At 43.0% G+C, this 18541-nt stretch overlaps 1 protein-coding gene and 2 pseudogenes across 2 annotated transcripts in view; 2 read left to right on the top strand and 1 right to left on the bottom strand.

Annotated features, from left to right (window-relative positions):
• The window catches only part of GALNT18 (polypeptide N-acetylgalactosaminyltransferase 18), a 355688-nt gene that overhangs the window by 7172 nt on the left and 329975 nt on the right, over positions 1 to 18541 (bottom strand). The window lies entirely within an intron of this gene.
• On the top strand, positions 2523 to 16152 carry LOC132597690 (muskelin pseudogene; annotated as a pseudogene).
• Positions 16149 to 16859, top strand: LOC138842777 (muskelin pseudogene; annotated as a pseudogene).

Raw genomic sequence — 18541 nt, 5'->3', positions numbered from 1 at the left:
ACAGACTGAAAGTAAGGGGATGGAAAAAGACATTCCAGGCAAATGGAAACCAAAAGAAAGCTGGAGTAGCAATTCTCATATCAGACAAAATAGACTTTAAAATAAAGACTATTAGAAGAGACAGAGAAGGACACTACATAATGATCAAGGGATCGATCCAAGAAAAAGATATAACAATTGTAAATATTTATGCATCCAACATAGAAGCACCTCAATACATAAGGCAAATACTAACAGCCATAAAAAAGGAAATCGATAGTAACACATTCATAGTAGGGGACTTTAACACCCACTTTCACCAATGGACAGATCATCCAAAATGAAAATAAATAAGGACACACAAGCTTTAAATGATACATTAAACAAGATGGAGTTAATTGATATTTATAGGACACTCCATCCAAAAACAACAGAATACACATTTTTCTCAAGTGCTCATGGAACATTCTCCAGGATAGATCATATCTTGGGTCACAAATCAAGCCTTGGTAAATACAAGAAAATTGAAATTGTATCAAGTATCTTTTCCGACCACAACGCTATGAGACTAGATATCAATTACAGGAAAAGATCTGTAAAAAATACAAACACATGGAAGCTAAACAATACACTACTTAATAACGAAGTGATCACTGAAGAAATCAAAGAGGAAATCAAAAAATACCTAGAAACGAATGACAATGGAGATATGACGACCCAAACCTATGGGATGCAGCAAAAGCAGTTCTAAGAGGGAAGTTTATAGCAATACAAGCCCACCTTAAGAAGCAGGAAACATCTCGAATAAACAACCTAACCTTGCACCTCAAGCAATTAGAGAAAGAAGAACAAAAAAAACCCAAAGCTAGCAGAAGGAAAGAAATCATAAAAATCTGATCAGAAATAAATGAAAAAGAAATGAAGGAAACAATAGCAAAGATCAATAAAACTAAAAGCTGGTTCTTTGAGAAGATAAACAAAATAGATAAACCATTAGCCAGACTCATCAAGAAAAAAAGGGAGAAGACTCAAATCAATAGAATTAGAAATGAAAAAGGAGAAGTAACAACTGACACTGCAGAAATACAAAAGATCATGAGAGATTACTACAAGCAACTCTATGCCAATAAAATGGACAATCTGGAAGAAATGGACAAATTCTTAGGAATGCACAACCTGCCAAGACTGAATCAGGAAGAAATAGAAAATATGAACAGACCAATCACAAGCACTGAAATTGAAACTGTGATTAAAAATCTTCCAACAAGCAAAAGCCCAGGACCAGATGGCTTCACAGGTGATTTCTATCAAACATTTAGAGAAGAGCTAACACCTATCCTTCTCAGACTCTTCCAAAATATAGCAGAGGGAGGAACACTCCCCAACTCATTCTACGAGGCCACCATCACCTTGATACCAAAACCAGACAAGGATGTCACAAAGAAAGAAAACTACAGGCCAATATCACTGATGAACATAGATGCAAAAATCCTCAACAAAATACTAGCAAACAGAATCCAACAGCACATTAAACGGATCATACACCATGATCAAGTGGGGTTTATTCCAGGAATGCAAGGATTCTTCAATATACGCAAATCAATCAACGTCATACACCATATTAACAAATTGAAGGAGAAAAACCATATGATCATCTCAATAGATGCAGATAAAGCTTTTGACAAAATCCAACACCCATTTATGATAAAAAATCCTGTAGAAAGTAGGCACAGAGGGAACTTTGCTCAACATAATAAAGGCCATATATGACAAACCCACAGCCAACATCATCCTCAATGGTGAAAAACTGAAAGCATTTCCACTAAGATCAGGAACAAGACAAAGTTGCCCACTCTCACCACTCTTATTCAACATAGTTTTGGAAGTTTTAGCCACAGCAATCAGAGAAGAAAAGGAAATAAAAGGAATCCAAATCTGAAAAGAAGAAGTAAAGCTGTCACTGTTTGCAGATGACATGATACTATACATAGAGTATCCTAAAGATGCTACCAGAAAACTACTAGAGCTAATCAATGAATTTGGTAAAGTAGCAGGATACAAAATTAATGCACAGAAATCTCTGGCATTCCTATATACTAATGATGAAAAATCTGAAAGTGAAATCAAGAAAACACTCCCATTTACCATTGCAACAAAAAGAATAAAATATCTAGGAATAAACCTACCTAAGGAGACAAAAGACCTGTATGCAGAAAATTAAAAGACACTGATGAAAGAAATTAAAGATGATACAAATAGATGGAGAGATATACCATGTTCTTGGATTGGAAGAATCAACATTGTGAAAATTACTCTACTACACAAAGCAATCTACAGATTCAATGCAATCCCCATCAAACTACCACTGGCATTTTTCACAGAAGTAGAACAAAAAATTTCACAATTTATGGAAACACAAAAGACCCTGAATAGCTGAAGCAATCTTGAGAATGAAAAACGGAGCTGGAGGAATCAGGCTCCCTGACTTCAGACTATACTACAAAGCTACAGTAATCAAGACAATATGGAGGACTTCCGGGAGGATGGCGGAGGAGTGGGACGCGGAGATCACCTTCCTCCCCACAGATGCACCGGAGGTGCATCTACGCGTGGAACAACTCCTGCGGAGCACCTGCTGAGCGCTGGCAGAGGACCTCGGACCTCCCAAAGGGCAGGGAACCCCCCACGTACCTGGTTAGGGCAAAAGAAAACACTAAACAGAGACAGAGGGATAGGGACGGGTCCTGCGCCAGCGGGGGGGAGCTGTGAGGGGGGAGAGGTGTCCACGCACTGGGGGCCCCTTCGTGGGCGGAGACTTCGGGTGGCGGAATGGGGGAGCTTGGGAGCCGCGGAGGGGAGCGCGGCGGCAGGGGTGCGGAGGGCAGGGCGGAGAGATTACAACGCAGAGGATCGGGCCGACCGGCGCTCACCAGCCGAGGGGCTTGTCTGCTCGCCCGCTGGGGCAGGCGGGGCTGGGAGCTGAGGCTCCAGCTTCTGTCGGAGCGCCGGGAGAGGACTGGGGTTGGCGGCATGAACACAGCCTGCGAGTCGTTGGTGCACCGTAGCTGGCCGGAAGGGAGTCCGGGGAAAGGTCTGGACCTGCCGAGTAGGCAGGAGACTTTTTCTTCCCTCTTTGTTTCCTGGTGCACGAGGGGAGGGGATTGGGAACTCTGCTTGGGAGGGCTCCGGAGATGGGCATGAGCCGCGGCTGGGAGTGCGGAGCCCAGAGACAGACATGGGACGCTAGGGCTGCTGCTGCCACCACCAGGAGGCCTGTGTGCAAACACAGGTTGCTATCCACGCCCCCTTGCGGGGAGCCTGTGCAACCCGCCACTGCCAGGGTCCCGGGATCCAGGGACAGCTCCCCCGGGGGAGCGCACGGTGCGTCTCAGGCTAGCAACGTCACGTCGGCCTCTGCCGCCGCAGGCCTGCCCCACGCTCCGTGGCCCTCCCTGCCCCCCGGCCTGAGTGAGCCAGAGCCTCCGAATCAGCGGCTCCTTTGACCCCGTCCTGTCTGAGCAAAGAACAGACGCCCTCCGGCAACCTGCGTGCACAGGCGGGGCCAAATCCAAAGCTGAGCCCCTGGGAGCTGTGAGAACAAAGAAGAGAAAGGGAAATCTCTCCCAGCAGCCTCAGAAGCAGCGGATTAAAGCTCCACAATCAACTTGATGTACCCTGCATCTGTGGAATACCTGAATAGACAACGAATCATCCCAAATTAAGGAGCCCTGTGGATGAAAGTCTCTTGGTGCTGCAGCCAGGAGTCAGTGCTGTGCCTCTGAGGTGGGAGAGCCAACTTCAGGACACTGGTCCACAAGAGGCCTCCCAGCTGCACATAATATCAAACGGCGAAAATCTCCCAGAGATCTCCATCTCAACGCCAGCACCCAGCTTCACTCAATGACCAGCAAGCTACAGTGCTGGACATCCTATGCCAAACAACTAGCAAGACAGGAACACAACCCCACCCATTAGCAGAGAGGCTGCCCAAAATCATAATAAGTCTACAGACACCCCAAAACACACCACCAGACGTGGACCTGCCCACCAGAAAGACAAGATCCAGCCTCATCCACCACAACACAGGCACTAGTCCCCTCCACCAGGAAGCCTACACAACCCACTGAACCAACCTTAGCCACTGGGGACAGACACTAAAAACAACAGGAACTACGAACCTTCAGCCTGCAAAAAGGAGACCCCAAACACAGTAAGATAAGCAAAATGAAAAGACAGAAAAACACACAGCAGATGAAGGAGCAAGATAAAAACCCACCAGACCTAACAAATGAAGAGGAAATAGGCAGTCTACCTGAAAAAGAATTCAGAATAATGATAGTAAAGATGATCCAAAATCTTGGAAATAGAATAGACAAAATGCAAGCATCAGTTAACAAGGACCTAGATGAACTAAAGATGAAACAAACAATGATGAACAACACAATAAATGAAATGAAAAATACTCTAGATGGGATCAATAGCAGAATAACTGAGGCAGAAGAACGGATAAGTGACCTGGAAGATAAAATAGTGGAAATAACTACTGCAGAGCAGAATAAAGAAAAAAAAATGAAAAGAACAGAGGACAGTCTTAGAGACCTCTGGGACAACATTAAACGCACCAACATTCGAATTATAGGGGTTCCAGAAGAAGAAGAAAAAAAGAAAGGGACTGAGAAAATATTTAAAGAGATTTATAGTTGAAAACTTCCCTAATATGGGAAAGGAAATAGTTAATCAAGTCCAGGAAGCACAGAGAGTCCCATACAGGATAAATCCAAGGAGAAATACACCAAGACACATATTAATCAAACTGTCAAAAATTAAATACAAAGAAAACATATTAAAAGCAGCAAGGGAAAAACAACAAATAACACACAAGGGAATCCCCATAAGGTTAACAGCTGATCTTTCAGCAGAAACTCTGCAAGCCAGAAGGGAGTGGCAGGACATATTGAAAGTGTTGAAGGAGAAAAACCTGCAACCAAGATTACTCTACCCACCAAGGATTTGATGGAGAAATTAAAACCTTTACAGACAAGCAAAAGCTGAGAGAGTTCAGCACCACCAAACCAGCTCTACAACAACTGCTAAAGGAACTTCTCTAGGCAAGAAACACAAGAGAAGGAAAAGACCTACAATAACGAACCCAAAACAATTAAGAAAATGGGAATGGGAACACACATATCAATAATTACCTTAAATGTAAATGGACTAAATGCTCCCACCAAAAGACACAGATTGGCTGAATGGATACAAAAACAAGATGCATATATTTGCTGTCTACAAGAGACCCACTTCAGACGTAGAGACACATACAGACTGAAAGTAAGGGGATGGAAAAAGGTATTTCATGCAAATGGAAACCAAAAGAAAGCTGGAGTAGCAATTCTCATATCAGCCAAAATAGACTTTAAAACAAAGACTATTAGAAGAGACAGAGAAGGACACTACATAATGATCAAGGGATCGATCCAAGAAGAAGATATAACAATTGTAAATATTTATGCACCCAACATAGGAGCACCTCAATACATAAGGCAAATACTGACAGCCATAAAAGGGGAAATCGACAGTAACACATTCATAGTAGGGGACTTTAACACCCCACTTTCACCAATGGACAGATCATCCAAAATGAAAATAAATAAGGAAACACAAGCTTTAAATGATACATTAAACGAGATGGAGTTAATTGATATTTATAGGACATTCCATCCAAAAACAACAGAATACACATTTTTCTCAAGTGCTCATGGAACATTCTCCAGGATAGATCATATCTTGGGTCACAAATCAAGCCTTGGTAAATTTAAGAAAATTGAAATTGTATCAAGTATCTTTTCCAACCACAACGCTATGAGACTCGATATCAATTACAGGAAAAGATCTGTAAAAAATACAAACACATGGAAGCTAAACAATACACTACTTAATAACGAAGTGATCACTGAAGAAATCAAAGAGGAAATCAAAAAATACCTAGAAACAAATGACAATGGAGACACGACGACTCAAAATCTATGGGATGCAGCAAAAGCAGTTCTAAGAGGGAAGTTTATAGCAATACAATCCTACCTTAAGAAACAGGAAACATCTCGAATAAACAACCTAACCTTGCACCTAAAGCAATTAGAGAAAGAAGAACAAAAAAACCCCAAAGTTAGCAGAAGGAAAGAAATCATAAAAATCAGATCAGAAATAAATGAAAAAGAAATGAAGGAAACGATAGCAAAGATCAATAAAACTAAAAGCTGGTTCTTTGAAAGGATAAACAAAATTCATAAACCATTAGCCAGACTCATCAAGAAAAAAAGGGAGAAGACTCAAATCAATAGAATTAGAAATGAAAAAGGAGAAGTAACAACTGACACTGCAGAAATACAAAAGATCATGAGAGATTACTACAAGCAACTCTATGCCAATAAAATGGACAACCTGGAAGAAATGGACAAATTCTTAGGAATGCACAACCTGCCAAGACTGAATCAGGAAGAAATAGAAAATATGAACAGACCAATCACAAGCACTGAAATTGAAACTGTGATTAAAAATCTTCCAACAAGCAAAAGCCCAGGACCAGATGGCTTCACAGGCGAATTCTATCAAACATTTAGAGAAGAGCTATCACCTATCCTTCTCAGACTCTTCCAAAATATAGCAGAGGGAGGAACACTCCCCAACTCATTCTACGAGGCCACCATCACCCTGATACCAAAACCAGACAAGGATGTCACAAAGAAAGAAAACTACAGGCCAATATCACTGATGAACATAGATGCAAAAATCCTCAACAAAATACTAGCAAACAGAATCCAACAGCACATTAAACGGATCATACACCATGATCAAGTGGGGTTTATTCCAGGAATGCAAGGATTCTTCAATATACGCAAATCAATCAACGTCATACACCATATTAACAAATTGAAGGAGAAAAACCATATGATCATCTCAATAGATGCAGAGAAAGCTTTTGACAAAATTCAACACCCATTTATGATAAAAACCCTGCAGAAAGTAGGCACAGAGGGAACTTTGCTCAACATAATAAAGGCCATATATGACAAACCCACAGCCAACATCGTCCTCAATGGTGAAAAACTGAAAGCATTTCCACTAAGATCAGGAACAAGACAAGGTTGCCCACTCTCACCACTCTTATTCAACATAGTTTTGGAAGCTTTAGCCACAGCAATCAGAGAAGAAAAGGAAATAAAAGGAATCCAAATCGGAAAAGAAGTAAAGCTGTCACTGTTTGCAGATGACATGATCCTATACATAGAGAACCCTAAAGATGCTACCAGAAAACTACTAGAGCTAATCAATGAATTTGGTAAAGTGGCAGCATACAAAATTAATGCACAGAAATCTCTGGCATTCCTATATACTAATGATGAAAAATCTGAAAGTGAAATCAAGAAAACACTCCCATTTACCATTGCAACAAAAAGAATAAAATATCTAGGAATAAACCTACCTAAGGAGACAAAAGACCTGTATGCAGAAAATTATAAGACACTGATGAAAGAAATTAAAGATGATACAAATAGATGGAGAGATATACCATGTTCTTGGATTGGAAGAATCAACATTGTGAAAATGACTCTACTACCCTAAGCAATCTATAGATTCAATGCAATCCCTATCAAACTACCACGGGCATTTTTCACAGAACTAGAACAAAAAATTTTGCAATTTGTATGGAAACACAAAAGACCCCGAATAGCCAAAGCAATCTTGAGAACGAAAGAAGGAACTGGAGGAATCAGGCTCCCTGACTTCAGACTATACTACAAAGCTACAGTTATCAAGACAGTATGGTACTGGCACAAAAACAGAAAGATAGATCAATGGAACAGGATAGAAAGCCCAGAGATAAACCCATGCACATATGGACACCTTATCTTTGATAAAGGTGGCAGTAATGTACAGTGGAGAAAGGACAGCCTCTTCAATAAGTGGTGCTGGGAAAACTGGACAGGTACATGTAAAAGTATGAGATTAGATCACTCCCTAACACCATACACAAAAATAAGCTCAAAATGGATTAAAGACCTAAATGTAAGGCCAGAAACTATCAAACTCTTAGAGGAAAACATAGGCAGAACACTCTATGACATAAATCACAGCAAGATCCTTTCTGACCCACCTCCTAGAGTAATGGAAATAAAAACAAAAATAAACAAATGGGACCTAATGAAACTTCAAAGCTTTTGCACAGCAAAGGAAACCATAAACAAGACCAAAAGACAACCCTCAGAATGGGAGAAAATATTTGCAAATGAAGCAACCGACAAAGGATCAATCTCCAAAATTTACAAGCAGCTCATGCAGCTCAATAACAAGAAAACAAACAACCCAATCCAAAAATGGGCAGAAGACCTAAATAGACATTTCTCCAAAGAAGATATACAGACTGCCAACAAACACATGAAAGAATGCTCAACATCATTAATCATTAGAGAAATGCAAATCAAAACTACGAGATATCATCTCACACCAGTTGGAATGGCCATCATCAAAAAATCTAGAAACAATAAATGCTGGAGAGGGTGTGGAGAAAAGGGAACACCCTTGCACTGCTGGTGGGAATGTGAATTAGTTCAGCCACTATGGAGAACAGTATGGAGGTTCCTTAAAAAACTACAAATAGAACTACCATATGACCCAGCAATCCCACTACTGGGCATATACCCTGAGAAAACCATAATTCAAAAAGAGTCATGTACCAAAATGTTCATTGCAGCTCTATTTACAATAGCCCGGAGATGGAAACAACCTAAGTGCCCATCATCGGATGAATGGATAAAGAAGATGTGGCACATATATACAATGGAATATTACTCAGCCATAAAAAGAAACGAAATTGAGCTATTTGTAATGAGGTGGATAGACCTAGAGTCTGTCATACAGAGTGAAGTAAGTCAGAAAGAAAAAGACAAATACCGTATGCTAACACATATATATGGAATTTAAGGGGAAAAAAATGTCATGAAGAACCTAGGGGTAAGGCAGGAATAAAGACGCAGACCTCCTAGAGAACGGACTTGAGGATATGGGGAGGGGGAAGGGTGAGCTGTGACAGGGCGAGAGAGAGTCATGGACATATACACACTAACAAACATAGTAAGGTAGATAGCTAGTGGGAAGCAGCCGCATGGCACAGGGATATTGGCTCAGTGCTTTGTGACAGCCTGGAGGGGTGGGATAGGGAGGGTGGGAGGGAGGGAGACGCAAGAGGGAAGACATATGGGAACATATGTATATGTATAACTGATTCACTTTGTTATAAAGCAGAAACTAACACACCACTGTAAAGCAATTGTACCCCAATAAAGATGTTAAAAAAAAAAAAGACACTGATGAAAGAAATTAAAGACGATACAAATAGATGGAGAGATATACCATGTTCTTGGATTGGAAGAATCAACATTGTGAAAATGACTCTACTACACAAAGCAATCTACAGATTCAGTGCAATCCCTATCAAACTACCACTGGCATTTTTCACAGAACTAGAACAAAAAATTTCACAATTTGTATGGAAACACAAAAGACCCCGAATAGCCAAAGCAATCTTGAGAACGAAAAACGGAGCTGGAGGAATCAGGCTTCCTGACTTCAGACTATACTACAAAGCTACAGTAATCAAGACAGTATGGTACTGGCACAAAAACAGAAAGATCAATGGAACAGGATAGAAAGCCCAGAGATAAACCCACGCACATACGGTCACCTTATCTTTGACAAAGGAGGCAGGAATGTACAGTGGAGAAAGGACAGCCTCTTCAATAAGTGGTGCTGGGAAAACTGGACAGCTACATGTAAAAGTATGAGATTAGATCACTCCCTAACACCATACACAAAAATAAGCTCAAAATGGATTAAAGACCTAAATGTAAGGTCAGAAACTATCAAACTCTTAGAGGAAAACTTAGGCAGGACACTCTGTGACATAAATCACAGCAAGGTCCTTTTTGACCCACCTCCTAGAGGAATGGAAATAAAAACAAAAGTAAACAAATGGGACCTAATGAAACTTAAAAGCTTTTGCGCAGCAAAGGAAACCATAAAGAAGACCAAAAGACAACCCTCAGAATGGGAGAAAATATTTGCAAATGAAGCAACTGACAAAGGATTAATCTCCGAAATTTATAAGCAGCTCATGCAGCTTAGTAACAAAAAAACAAACAACCCAATCCAAAAATGGGCAGAAGACCTAAATAGACATTTCTCCAAAGAAGATATGCAGAGTGCCAACAAACACATGAAAGAATGCTCAACATCACTAATCATTAGAGAAATGCAAATCAAAACTACAATGAGATATCATCTCACACCAGTCAGAATGGCCATCATCAAAAAATCTAGAAACAATAAATGCTGGAGAGGGTGTGGAGAAAAGGGAACCCTCTTACACTGTTGGTGGGAATGTAAATTGATACAGCCACTGTGGAGAACAGTATGGAGGTTCCTTAAAAAACTACAAATAGAACTACCATATGACCCAGCAATCCCACTACTGGGCATATACCCTGAGAAAACCATAATTCAAAAAGAGTCATGTACCAAAATGTTCATTGCAGCTCTATTTCCAATAGCCCAGAGATGGAAACAACCTAAGTGCCCATCATCGGATGAATGGATAAAGAAGATGTGGCACATATACACAATGGAATATTACTCAGCCATAAAAAGAAACGAAATTGAGCTATTTGTAACGAGGTGGATAGGCCTAGAGTCTGTCATACAGAGTGAAGTAAGTCAGAAAGAGAGAGACAAATACCGTATGCTAACACATATATATGGAATTTAAGAAAAAAAATGTCATGAAAAACCTAGGGGTGAAACAGGAATAAAGACACAGACTTACTAGAGGATGGACTTGAGGCTATGGGGAGGGGGAAGGGTAAACGGTGACGAAGCGAGAAAGAGGCATGGACATATACACACTACCAAACGTAAGGTAGATAGCTAGTGGGAAGCAGCTGCATAGCACAGGGAGATCAGCTCCGTGCTTTGTGACCACCTGGAGGGGTGGGATAGGGAGGATGGGAGGGAGGGAGACGCAAGAGGGAAGAGATATGGGAACATATGTATATATATAACTGATTCATTTTGTTGTGAAGCTGAAACTAACATACCATTGTAAAGCAATTATACTCCAATAAAGATGTTAAAATGAAAAAAAAAAAAAAAGACAATATGGTACTGGCACAAAAACAGAAAGATCAATGGAACAGGATAGAAAGCCCAGAGATAAACCCAAGCACATATGGTCACCTTATCTTTGATAAAGGAGGCAGGAATGTACAGTGGAGAAAGGACAGCCTCTTCAATAAGTGGTGCTGGGAAAACTGGACAGCTACATGTAAAAGTATGAGATTAGATCACTCCCTAACACCATACACAAAAATAAGCTCAAAATGGATTAAAGACCTAAGTTTAAGGCCAGAAGGTATCAAACTCTTAGAGGAAAACTTAGGCAAGACACTCTATGACATAAATCACAGCAAGGTCCTTTTTGACCCACCTCCTAGAGTAATGGAAATAAAAACAAAAATAAACAAATGGGACCTAATGAAACTTCAAAGCTTTTGCGCAGCAAAGGAAACCATAAAGAAGACCAAAAGACAACCCTCAGAATGGGAGAAAATATTTGCAAATGAAGCAACCGACAAAGGATCAATCTCCAAAATTTACAAGCAGCTCATGCAGCTCAATAACAAGAAAACAAACAACCCAATCCAAAAATGGGCAGAAGACCTAAATAGACATTTCTCCAAAGAAGATATGCAGAGTGCCAACAAACACATGAAAGAATGCTCAACATCACTAATCATTAGAGAAATGCAAATCAAAACTACAATGAGATATCATCTCACACCAGTCAGAATGGCCATCATCAAAAAATCTAGAAACAATAAATGCTGGAGAGGGTGTGGAGAAAAGGGAACCCTCTTACACTGTTGGTGGGAATGTAAAATTGATACAGCCACTGTGGAGAACAGTATGGAGGTTCCTTAAAAAACTACAAATAGAACTACCATATGACCCAGCAATCCCACTACTGGGCATATACCCTGAGAAAACCATAATTCAAAAAGAGTCATGTACCAAAATGTTCATTGCAGCTCTATTTCCAATAGCCCAGAGATGGAAACAAACTAAGTGTCCATCATCAGATGAATGGATAAAGAAGATGTGGCACATATACACAATGGAATATTACTCAGCCATAAAAAGAAACGAAATTGAGCTATTTGTAATGAGGTGGATAGACCTAGAGTCTGTCATACAGAGTGAAGTAAGTCAGAAAGAAAAAGACAAATACCGTATGCTAACACATATATATGGAATTTAAGAAAAAAAAATGTCATGAAGAACCTAGGGGTAAAACAGGAATAAAGACACAGACATACTAGAGAATGGACTTGAGGATATGGGGAGGGGGAAGGGTAAGCTGGGAGAAAGCGAGAGAGAGTCATGGACATATATACACTACCAAAAGTAAGGTAGATAGCTAGTGGGAAGCAGCCGCGTAGCACAGGGAGATCAGCTCGGCGCTTTGTGACAGCCTGGAGGGGTGGGATAGGGAGGGTGGGAGGGAGGGAGACGCAAGCGGGAAGAGATATGGGAACATATGTATATGTATAACTGATTCACTTTGTTATAAAGCAGAAACTAACACACCGTTGTAAAGCAATTATACCCCAATAAAGATGTAAAAAAAATAAATAATAAAACAGAAAAAAAAAATATGGCACTTCCAGGCCCTACCCTGGCCCAGCTGTGCCCTCAGCACCCTAGAGACAGGAAGCACAGGGACCCTGAGGCAGAAACAGGCTGTGTGGCCTACGGGAAGGCGCTGGAGCATGCGGAGTGAGGCCAAGAGCAGGGCTGTGAAGGAGACACAACCTCAGTGAGGGCATCTGGGCCTGTAGGGAGGGTGGAGAATGAGGTCAAGAAGCACCCTCCCCAAAGGCTCTGAGAGGAGAATCTTCTAGAGTAGAGTAGTAAGGCCACCTTGGAGGCCTGGTGTACGTCTTGGGACGTATGTGGGATACGGAGAGAGGAGCCATCCCACCTTTTGCTGCTGGAGCCACTGGCCAGTCTCCCTCCCGTCTTCCTTCCTGGACCTCAGCCTCTCTCACTGAGCAAACTCTGGGCTCTCGCCCCCTCTCCGGCCAAATGCCATTCACCAAAATTGCAAAGGAGCCTTCCTGTTCTCGATTCAGTCCCTTCCTGGTGAGCTCAGCGCCTTTGGGAGCAGCCTGGTGGTATTACCATCCTTACCTCTACCTGCGGGCTCTGGCCCTGAAGTAAAAGTAGTTACAGTCAAGGCTTATTTACCTTGTCCCCAGCACTGTGTCAGATGCTTCACACAGTCAATCTCAAGTGTTCTTCACAATAACCCTGAGCGGTGGAGATGATAATTATCCCCATTTTGTAGAACTGGAGACTGAGGCTCAGAGAGGTGGGGGTCACATGGTCAGTCAGTGGTAGAGCCAGGCTGAGAACCTGGGTCTGCCCCCTTTGCTGTTCCTCACTAGGATGAGTGGCCACACCCTCCCCTCCATTTATCCCACCCCACACCTGCCTCAAGGTAGTGGACTAGACCGAGAGCTGCTGGTGTCCCACTGCCTGGGGTGGAAGGTCATCTGAAGAGCTTCAAGGGCTCTGGGGAGTCAGGTTGGTCTAGTTCTTTTGAGAGCTCTCTGCAAAGACATGATTTATCCATCTATCCATCCATCCAATATTTAATGAGTGCCTACCACATGCCAGGAGCAGTTCCCACCCACTGAGATACATCAGTGACTAAACAGGAGAAGATCTTTGTCTTTGTGGAGACTATATTCCAGGAGGGGGAGCAAATGGTAAATTCTATAGTGTGTTAGAGGTGCTAAGATTGTGCACAAAAATGTAGAGCAGTGCTGTGGACAATGTTTCGCTTAAAATTCATATGTTGAAGCCCTGATCACCAGTGTGATGAGAGGTGGGGCCTTTGGGAGGTAATTAGGTCATAGGGGTGGAGCCCTCATGATGGAATTAGTACCCTTACAAGAAGAGTCACAGGAGGGATGACCTCTTTCCCTCTGCCTCGTGAGGACACAGTGAGAAGCTGTGAGACGCCAGATCTGCTGGCACCATGATTTTGTACTTTCCAGCCTCCAGAACCGTGGGAGATAAATGTCTGTTGTTCAAGCCTCCCAGTCTCTGGTCCTTTCTTGTTATAGCAGCATGGATGGACTAAGACCGGGAGGTTGTGAGGGTACCGGAGTGGTGCTGAGAGCAGGAGGCTGTTGCGGTGATCCCCCCTGAGAAGATGAGAGCTGGGCAAGGACATGAACGAGGAGGAGCCCAGGTGTATCTGGGGGAGTCTTGTGCCCCAGAGTGCAGTTCCTGCACCAGCAGAGGCCTGGTGTGTGCAGGGAACAGCACGGGGCGGGGGTGGGAGATGAGGCCCAAGAGGGGAGGGAGGGGCATCTTGTGCGAACGGACTTCGGCTGTTCACCTGGTGACAGAACGGGCCACTGCAGGGTCGGACTGACATGCTAACCGGGTCCCCCTGGCTGCTGTGTGGGACGCAGAGCCTGGGAGGAAGGAAGGAAGCGGGGCCACCTGTCAGCAGGCTCTGGTCCTCACACAAGTGGGCGGGGGCTGGATGCAGGGCCCCTGGCTGGCCCCGCCCTCGGTGGAAGGCACAGTGGCTTGATTTATTAGTCCAAGTCGTCTAAATGATTCGTGTAATACTTAAAACTATAGGATCTGGAAACACAATACTTTTAATTAAAGAATTTAAATAAGGGCAATTAAACCTGGCAGGAGGGATGCCACAGCACACAGAGAGCTTAACTGGAATGGAAACCAAGTTAAGTATGGAAACAGCATCAAAAAAAAAAAAAAAGAAAATGTGCGGCGGTCGCTACGGTGCTGACAAGATGGCGGCTGGCGGGGCCCGAGTGCCGGCTTCTGCCCTGCGCGCTACACAAGTGGAGCTCCTTCTCCTCCACCTACCTTCCTGAAACTTTCATGGGAGTACTTATGTGAAGGCATTGTTCAGAAGGAAGATACTTGGGTGTAATGAACATTTTAGTGGATAAGCCAAATGACCAGCCTTCACGGTGGTCTACAGAGAGCAGCTACCCTCCCCAGTACTTGATTCTGAAGCTTGAAAGGCCTGCTATAGTCCAGAATATCACATTTGGAAAATACGAGAAAACTCACGTCTGCAGTTTGAAGAAATTTAAAGTCTTTGGTGGAATGAATGAAGAAAACATGACAAAGCTATTGTCCAGTGGCTTAAAGAATGATTATAACAAAGAAACATTTACCTTGAAGCATAAAATTGATGAACAGACGTTTCCTTGTCGATTCATTAAAATAGTTCCACTCTTATCATGGGGCCCCAGCTTTAACTTTAGCATCTGGTATGCTGAATTTAGTGGCATTGATGATCCCGATGTAGTACAACCCTGTCTCAACTGGTACAGTAAGTAGTACCGTGAACAGGAAGCTATTCGCCTTTGCCTAAAACACTTCAGACAACATAACTATACAGAGGCCTTTGAATCACTGCAAAAGAAAACCAAGATTGCCCTGGAACATCCCATGTTAACAGATCTGCACGATAAATTGGTACTGAAGGGTGATTTTGATGCTTGTGAAGAATTGATTGAAAAAGCTGTAAATGATGGCTTGTTCAATCAGTATATCAGTCAACAGGAATATAAGCCACGATGGAGTCAAATCATTCCCAAAAGTACCAAAGGTGATGGAGAAGATAACCGACCAGGAATGAGAGGAGGCCGTCAGATGGCTATTGATGTTCAAACAGAGACTGTTTATTTGTTTGGTGGCTGGGATGGAACACAAGATCTTGCCGACTTCTGGGCATACAGTGTGAAAGAGAACCAATGGACATGTATCTCTAGAGACACTGAGAAAGAGAATGGTCCTAGTGCTAGATCATGTCATAAAATGTGCATTGACATTCAACGAAGGCAAGTCTACACACCAGGGCATTATTCGGATTCCTCTGTGAAGAACAGCAAATCTCTGAAAAGTGATTTCTATCGTTATGACATTGACACAAACACATGGATGTTACTCAGGGAGGATACTGCTGATGGAGGACCGAAACTGGTGTTTGATCATCAGTTCCAATGACAGGATTCACACAGAGAGCAACCATTGATCCAGAACTGGATGAAATACATGTCTTATCTGGACTCAGCAAAGACAAGGAAAAGAGGGAAGAGAATGTCAGAAATTCATTCTGGATTTATGACATTGTAAGGAATAGTTGGTCTTGCGTCTCTAAGAATGATCAAGCTGCAAAGGATACTCCAAGTAAAAGTCTTCAGGAGGAAGAACCATGTCCAAGATCTGCCCATCAGCTTGTATACGATGAGCTACACAAGGTTCATTATTTATTTGGTGGGAATCCAGGAAAATCTTGGTCCCCAAAGATGAGATTAGATGACTTCTTGTCACTGAAATTGTGTAGGCCTTCAAAAGATTACTTACTGAGCATTGCAAGTACCTCATAAGAAAACACGGGTTTGAAGAGAAGGCCCAAATGGATCCCCTTAGTGCTCTGAAATATCTACAAAATGATCTTTATATAAATGTGGATCATTCAGACCCAGAAGAGACAAAAGAGTTTCAGCTCCTAGCTTCAGCTCTGTTTAAATCTGGTTCAGATTTCACAGCTCTAGGCTTTTCCAATGTGGATCACACCTGTGCTCAAAGAACTCAGCTGTTTGACACCTTAGTAAATTTCTTTCCTGACAGCATGACTCCTCCTAAAGGCAACCTGGTGGACCTCATCACACTGTGACTGACGAGTACCTGGACAGAAATGGAGCACAGGAGTCTGCTTTCAGTATTCTGGATTTCAACTCTATTGACTGACCATTAGGCTGCAGTGACTGAGGACTGCACCAGAATTTTGAAAGGATCTTTGCTGTCACAAATTTTAACCCTCTTCCTTCACACCTGACCTCAACCCCATAGTCCTGATCCCATTCTGAAATTAGGCTAATAAAGTGAAATCGGTATACTTTCCATTAAAAAAAAAAGGAAAGCTGAATGTATGAAATTAAGAAGGCTAATAATAATTCCGAGAGCTCGGTTCCCAGCCCCCAGCCTAGGTCCTTCTCCTTCCGAGCCTCTCTGGAGACTAGAAACGGCATCAGAGGTGGGATGAGCGGAAGCAGCGAACACGGGACTCTGCTCCCAGCCTTGTCTCTGGCGGCTCTCCCCGGCCGTGACCCTGGTAAGGGGCTGAGCCACCATGGGCTTCAGTCTTCTCATTTGCAAAAGGCACCGGAGCACTGTGGGGCACTCAGACACAGAGCGCTGACTATATGCCTGGCGGGCATGTGGAGCCGTGGTCCATGAGCGCCTTGGGCTGAGGCACCCCAGGTTACACAGCCATGCACCTCCTCTCTTCCTGTTTCCCCAAGGCGTGTCTGTAGCAGCTAGAGGTGGGACCTCAAGCACCAGACCAACCTTCCCGGTTCCTCCTGGGGATGTGGGTTGGGTAAATGGATTAGACAGTCCCTGGAGGGCTTGTGATACCACAGATCACTGGGGCCCACCTTCTGACCCTACGGGTCTGCGATGGGGCCCAAGATGTGCCTTTTTAAGCTCCCGAGTGTCTCAGCTGCTGGTGGTACTGGTCCAGGGATCACAGTCGGGGGACCACAAGCAAATCGTCACCCTCTCTGGGGAAAGGATGAGGCCTGGCTTGTCACTCGCACTCACCACCTTGAGGTAGAGGATATGAAGCAGCTGGGCTGAGCTCATGTTTGCAGTCACGGTGTTTATGAGGAGGCTGTGTGTGGACTGAATAAGACTCTGCTTATTTCAGAGCTCCCGTTCCACTTTCCGTTCTAATTAATTTTCTACGGGCAAGTAGCCCAGTGGGTCTGTGGCTTTAAGCACAGTGGGCTCGGGAGTTCCCAGGTTAAGTAGTTAATGATTAGTAATCAAATAATTCAAAGCATGGGTGGAATGTTAGTGCTAGTTAAAGAAACCCCGAGATTAAGTCTTTTTGTAGAGGAAAGTGGTCTTTCTGTATTATGAATATTCAACACTCTGTCTATTCAAAAAGTGCTTTGGTGTTTTTCTTAAAGGAGACGCACCTGTGCCAGAGTGAGAGTCTGCCTGGGATTTGCTGTGACGGCCGTTGGACTGAAAATGGGGTAATGGCAATGTCAAGTGCAAAAGGAAAGGTGAAGGGGGGTATAGAGACAGCAGGATGGCTGGAGGGAGTTTGCTGAGGAAGCAGGAATCCAGCCAGTTCACACACACCTACAAGGTTTGGCAAGGAGACCGCAGCCCCAAATTCCCACTGCAGCAATCCATGGGCTTTGTAGAGGCAAGACAAAGGCTCCACAGCATGGTGGTTTAAAGTGTGGGCCCTAGAGGCAGAAGCCTGATTTGACCTTGGACAAATTACATAATCTCTCTGTGCCTCAGTTTCCTCAACTGTAGAATGGGGATGGTAAAGTACCTGACAGCAAGGTCATGAGGATTAAGTAATATTTAG

Source organism: Globicephala melas, chromosome 8, assembly GCF_963455315.2.
Source record: "Globicephala melas chromosome 8, mGloMel1.2, whole genome shotgun sequence".
Lineage (NCBI taxonomy): Eukaryota > Metazoa > Chordata > Mammalia > Artiodactyla > Delphinidae > Globicephala > Globicephala melas.
Note: the sequence above shows the minus strand (reverse complement) of the source record. Positions and strands in the feature narration are given on the sequence as shown.